This window comes from Vulpes vulpes, chromosome 8, assembly GCF_048418805.1.
Source record: "Vulpes vulpes isolate BD-2025 chromosome 8, VulVul3, whole genome shotgun sequence".
NCBI classification, from domain to species: domain Eukaryota; kingdom Metazoa; phylum Chordata; class Mammalia; order Carnivora; family Canidae; genus Vulpes; species Vulpes vulpes.
This window is the reverse complement of record NC_132787.1, coordinates 31,812,395-31,819,524: the sequence shown is the minus strand read 5'-3', so window position 1 is coordinate 31,819,524 and position 7,130 is coordinate 31,812,395. Positions and strand designations below refer to the sequence as shown.

Genomic DNA, 7,130 nt, shown 5'->3' with positions numbered 1-7,130 from the left:
TCCTTATGCTGTGGCTTTTATTTCCATGACTTATTCCATAACTAGGAGCCTGTATCTCTCACTCCCCTTCATCCATTTTGCCCTTATCTCCCTTCCCTCTGGTAACCATCAATTTTGTCGTACATTTATAGGTCTGATCAGACTGATATTTTTAAATGAAGAGAATGGGGCTCACAAATTGAAATGAGACGGTTCTGCATGGCCTAAAGTGGCCAAAGTATAAGGACCCAGACTGAAATATCATTAGGGGAGCTGGTTCCTAAGAGGAAATGGTGATTTGGCAATGTTAGCAGAATTTATTGGACAATAGTTCATATTTATACCACCTGGGTTTAATGAGTCCATTTTAACAAGTTCACATGAGTTGATTTAATACACAAGTTACATGTTGTGGGGGATATGTTTCAGTGACCCCAGTATCCATGCTCTCCATTCCATCATAGTAAGAGGACTTGCAATTCTAAACTGAGCAAAGAGAATACATTTTCTACTCTTCCATTCTATCTAGGTTTGAACATGTGCCTACATTATGGACAATAGAATAAACACGGAAATATGTGGTAGCTTTTGAAGACCTCTTTTAAAAGGCCTCTACCTCATACCCTTTGCCTTCCTCAGCCACTTTCTTCTTGAAGCATTGTCCCACTCTGCTTCTTAAGTTGGAGACTGGGGCTATAGCTAACACTTTATAGCATAAGGATAATGGCCACAGCCTCAAGATGACAAAGAGGTAAACTCTAAGGATGCTGGCTTCCAGGGAACTTTTTGGAAGGGTACTACTACACCAGCCCTGGACAGCCTAACTTCTATATGGAAAGGGGAGGGGAGTATATTTTAAAGCCACTATTACTTTAGGCCTCTGTAACTCACAGCTGAACCTAATTTTACATGAAATACATGTAAAATATACCATTACAAAAATAATCTATAAATTCAAATATAGAAAGAATTAAAACTTATGATGCCTCTTCAGCTCAACTTATTCAAAATAACATAGATACTAAAAACCAATATTTATGGAGACCTTACATAAGTCATTTTACCAAGATCTTCATAAGCATTGGTTCTCCAGTTTTCTCAGTAACAGCCCATAAATAGGTATTATTGTTCACATCATAGATACAGAGAAGCTGAGATTTAAAGAAGTTAAATAGCTTGTCCAAGGTCACACACCTGGTATCTGTAGAGCCATAATAAAAATCGAGTCTGTCTTACTCCAGAGCCATGCTCTTAACCACTATACATCACACCAGCCTAAAAGTTCTTCTGGCAAAGATGTATTTATGTGAGATCTGGGATATACTAAACTGCAATAAATTGTCTTATAAACTTACATTAAAGTGTATTTTTTTAGGTAAGTTTAAAATTGAACTGAAATTCTGTTCTGCACAAGTTTTTATAATGTATAAACAAGAGATTTATTTGGTGTTAGGTATAGATAATATTTGGTAATTAATAAAATAACAAAAAGCTGTTGTAGGGCTTTCTATCTTGGCTACCATAACTCATACCACAGGTCTACAATACTGCTGTTCAAATAAAATATAATTATTTCTCAATTTATTTATAAACTAAGTAATGTCATACTATAATGTGAACCCAAGAATAGGTTGGAAAGGAGCCACTGAAAGATGTATAACATTGAAAAGATGCTGTGATAACAAACCCACAATTCCAGCCAAATAGAGCACATAGTTGCTATTTGTGATATATATAATAGAGCAGATTATTTGAGGGGTGCCTGGGTGGCTCAGTCAGTTAAGAGGCTGCCTTTGGCTCAGATTATGATCCCAGGGTCAAGATCAAGCCCTGCAACTGGCTCCTTGCTCAGTGGGAAACCTGCTTCTCCCTTTCCCTCTGCCTGCTGCTCACCCTGCTTGTGTGCACTCTCTCTCTCTCTCCCTCTGTGTCAAATAAATTAAAATATTTTTAAAAATACAGATTATTTGAGCTTATTTGTATTATCATAGTAGAAACAGAATTATTTTATTATTACTATTTTTAAAGATTTTATTTATTTATTTATTTATTTATTTATTTATTTATTTATGAGAGAGAAAGAGAGATCACGAGCATGGGAGAAGGGCAGAGGGAGAAGTAGACTCTTTACAGAACAGGGATCCCAATGCAGGACTTGATTCCAGGACCCTAGGATCATGACCTGAGCCAAAGGCAGAAGCTTAACTGACTGAGTTAAGTGAGCCACCCAGACACTGGAAAGAGAATTGTTTTGAAAATGTATTTAAGAAAGGTTTTTAAATATCACTACCTTTAATAAAGAAGCTAAAACAAATATAAAATTTCAACATTAAAGTAAGTTACCTTTGGTGAAAAATTAGTTTACATATATCAGCTAAATGTTTTTGATAAAATGGTTACTCTAATTCATTGGCAGTGCTTCAGCAAACGGTATTTAGGAATATTCATCAGGGATCTAATAATTGCTTACATTGTGTCCTTGCCATAATACAGGATTGATATATTATAGATGTTTAATGAATATTTGATAAATGAAGGAATGGATGGATCAATGTAGATTGATGGTGGTTGAGTGGATGAATGGAGGGATAGTTGAATAAATAAATATGAATGTGCTTTACTAGTTTCAATAGTTTAACCTTCAGAAGCATCCCGTGAGCAAGATGGATGAAAAAGACATCCCTCCATCCAATGATTTTGTCCACTGACAAAAATGCCTTTGTGGATTAGCACCACAGGCCAAAGGATTTGAGAGGAGTTTCACCCACCCATATGTCAGGTCATAGGCATACAGACCTTGTTCTGGCTGTGGACCCTCCAATGGCCCATGAACTGGCTCCAGCCCTGCTCAGCCATGGTCCAGGAGCCCCTGGAGAAACTATTTTAGTCAATAATCCACAGATGAGAGAGGCTTTGTGGGAGTCCAAAGAGTCTTTGTGGAAGCAGAGAAGTTCCAGCATACTGTTGGGGCAAAAAGATATGAGTTTAGATGCACTGAAGAGAGTAAGAGAACAGTGTGACTTTACCCACATTGCCTCTCCCCCAAGGTAGCACAGCTCAGTGCCATGAGAGACCTCCTCTTCCCTAATGTAGGGGAAAAAAAGAATGTGCAAGTGAGCACCTAGGTTCCCCAGATGTGCAAGAGGCCTACTTCTCTTTCACCCCATCCAGAGCACTCAGTCATGAAATCTTCATGACTCAGGGGGCAGGAAGAGACTGGGAGACTGGAGAAGGACTCTGGGAGGGCAGTAAAGGAATGCAGACCCCAAAGAGCATCATGGACTTCACTAAGAAGCCTGCCCATGAGCGAATACCTGGCCCTTGGATTCCCCCTCAACTGGCCCATGGGCACACCCCCAAGGCTCCACATACTTCACCCACACAAACCACCACCCTGTGGCCAGCTCAACCTGTGCACACCCCTGATGGCAGCAAGAGCAAGCTTTGGTAGACAACTAGTAAGCAAGTGTAGAAAGTCAACCTGAACCTGTAGGCCAGGGAGAAGCCACAAACTTCACCTTTCGCATCACTTCTGGGAAACCAAAAGGAATTCTGTCAGTACCCAGCCTAGTGCACTGCAGGATCAAGAGAAGGTAGACAAGCTTAAGAATTCTGCCATAAGAGGGAGTAAGAAGTATGGAGCAGACACATCCACGGAAGATCTGAGAAAGCCTAAGAGTTCCCAGCAGGGCTGACAGAAGGTATTTCTCTCCCGAAAATAGTATAGACTACTGGAGGTGACCTACTTGATGTGAAGACAGTCGGGCAGGAGCTCAAGGAACATGAAAAGCCAGGAAATATGACACCACAAAAGGATCAAAATATATTCTAATAACCCACCCCAGAGACATGGAAATCTGCAATTTGCCTGAGAAAAAATTCAAAATAACTCTTTTAAAGGACCTCAATGAGGGATGCCTGGGTAGCTCAGCAATTGAGTATCTGCTTTCGGTTCAGGGTGTGATCCCAGGGTCCTGGGATCGAGTCCCACATCAGGCTCCATGTGGAGAGTCTGCTTCTCCTTCTGCCTATGTCTCTGCCTCTCTCTGTGTGTCTCTCACGAATAAATAAATAAAATCTTTTTTTAAAAAATTAAGATAAAATAAAGGATCTGAATGAGCTACAAGAAAACATAGGAAGACAACTGGACAAATCTGCGAACAATTAAGAAGTTTAACAAAGAGTCATTTTTTTTAAAAAAAAAGAGTTTTGGAAAAGGATAAAATAAACAAAATGGAAATTGCAAAAAAGAGCATAAATGGCCTAATGGATTATGCAAAAGAAAGAATCTGTGAATCAGAAGACAGGAACTTTGAAAATCTTCAGTCAGAAGAAAACAAAGCAAAAAGAATGAAAACAAGTAAAGAAAGCCTACATGATCTATGGGATACCATCAAGAGAAACAATCTACAAATTATTGAAGTCTTAGAAAGAAAAAAAAGAGAGAAGACACAAAAAAATTATTTCAAGAGATAATGACTGAAAACTTCCCAAATCTTGGAGGAGATTTGGAAATCCAAGTTCATGAAGCTCATATGTGCACAACAAAATCAATGTAAAGAAATCTCCAAGACACATTATAATAAAACTGTCAAAAATAAAAGACAGAGAGTCTTAAAAGCAGCAAGAGAAAAGAAACTTGTAACCTACAAGGGAACTCCTATGAGGCTAATAGTGAATTTCTCAGCAGAAACCTTAGAGGCCAGGAGAGTGGGATGATATATTAAAGTGCTGAAAGAAAAAAATGCCAACCAAAAATACCCTATCTGGGAAAGCTGTTCTTCAAAAAATGAGGGAGCGTTAAAGACTTTCCCAGACAAAAGCTAAGGGAATTCATCACCACTAGACCTGCCTTACAAGAAATGCTGAATAGTTCTTTAAGCTGAAATGAAAAAACACCAATTAGTAATATGAAAATATACAACACACTGGTAAAAGTATATAGTCAAACTCAGAATATGCTAATACTGGAACATGGTGGTGTGTTAACCACTTAATCATAGTATACAGGTTCAATGATGAGAATATAAAAATATCTACAACTACAATAATTTGTTAATGAATACACAATATAAAAAGAGGTAAATTTTGACATCAAAAACACAAAATGGAGGAGAAACAAAAGAACAGAGTTTTTGTATATAATTGAAGTTAAGTCATCATCAGAATAAAACATAGTATTACATCTGTAGGGTATTTTATGTGAACCTCATTGTAACTACATGGCAAAAAAAAAAAACTAGAGTAGATTCACAAATGATAAACAAAGGGGATCAAAGCATACCACTACCGAAAATCATCAATTCACAAAGGAAAATAGCAAGAGAAAGAAAGGAAGAGAGGACTACAAAACAGCCAGAAAACAGTAAGATGGCATTAGTAAGTCCTTCCTCTCAATAGTTACTCTAAATGTAAATGGATTAAATTCTCCATTCATAGACCCCAGCCAGGTGGATAGAAAAATAAGACCCAACTAAATGCTGCCTACTAAGACTCACATCAACTTTAAGGATACATACACATAGGCTCAAAATGAAAGAAAGAAAAAAGATACTCCACAGAAATGGAAACCAAAAAAGAAGAGGAGTAGGTATACTTATTTACACTGAAACAGATTTTAACTCAAAAGCCATAACAAGAGACAAAGAAAGTTATTATATAATAATAATGAGAAAGGGGTCAATTCACCAAGAGGAAATAACAATTATAAATACACATATACCCAATGTCAGACCACCTAAATATATTAAGCAAATATTAACAGATCTGAAGGAAGAAACAGACAATAATACAATAATAGTAGAGGAGTTCAGTATCCCTTTCAACTATTGGATAGATGATCCAGACAGAAAATCAATAGAGAAGCACTACACTTAAGCCACACTTTAGACCAGATGAACCTAATAGACATATATAGAACGTTCCATCCTACAACATAGAATACACATTCTTCTCAAGTGCACATGGAACATTCTCCAGGAAAAATTACTGATAGGTCACAAAATAAGTATTAGCAAAGGAAGACTGAAATCCTAGCAAGTATCTTTTCTAACCATAATGGTATGAAATTCGAAATCAATTATAGGAAGAAATCTGGAAAATACATGGAGATGTGGAAATTAAACAGTACACTCCAGAACAACCAGAGTTAAAAGTCAAAAAGTAAATTTTAAAAATCTTAAAACAAGTGAAAATGGAAATACAACATTCCAAGACTTATAGTGCAGCAGCAGTAGTTCTGAGAAGTTTATAATGATAAATGCCTAAATTAAGAAAAAACAAAGATCTCAAATTAACAACCTAAACTTCACCTCAAAATTAGAAGGAGAATAAACTAATCCACAGTTAGCAGGAGGGAAATAATGAGCAGAGCAGAAGTGAATGAAGTAGAGAACAGAAGTCAATAGAAAAGAACAACAAAACTAAAAACTAGTTTTTTAAGGAGTTTTTTTTAATTTGACAAGCAGACTAAGAAAAAAGAAGACTCAAATAAATAAGATCAGAAATAAAAGATGAGGTCTCTTGCTGCAGCAACGCGAGTGGAAGCAGCAGGCGCTGGGCTCGCAGCAGAACTCCTTGGATGGCTTGAAGAAAATGGCAGACAAGCCAGACATAGGGGAAATCGCCAGCTTCATAAGGCCAAGCTAAAGAAAACGGAGGGAGACTCAGGAGAAGAAGACCCTGCCGACCAAAGAGACCATTGAGCAGGAGAAGCGGAGTGACATTTCCTAGAACCTAGAGGATTCCCCACCCGGTCATCCTCGAGACACCCCAGTGGTGATGCGGAGGAAGAAGAGCCACCTGCAGGATGGACACAAGCCACAGGCCGCACCGTGAACCCAGGCACTCCGTGCCAATGCCACCGGCCTTGCGGGTCTCTGAGGGGACACCTCCCCCATTAGACTGATAAATCTCCAGTTTGTCCTGGAATATTATAGCAAATTATTTGTATGATTAATGAAAATAAAACACACCTTGTGGCAAAAAAAAAAAAAGATGAGACATTACAATTGAAACCACAAAAATACAAAGGATCATAAGAGACTACTATAAACAATTATACAACAAATTGGGTGACCTAGAAGAAACTGATGTATTCATACCACCTACCAAGAATGAATTATTAAAAAAAAATAGAATATCTGAATAAA

General features: G+C 37.7%; 1 pseudogene; it reads left to right on the top strand.

Annotated features, from left to right (window-relative positions):
* Positions 1-6,573: 6,573 nt before the first annotated feature.
* LOC112917559 (thymosin beta-10-like) lies at positions 6,574-6,711 on the top strand (annotated as a pseudogene).
* Positions 6,712-7,130: the final 419 nt, after the last annotated feature.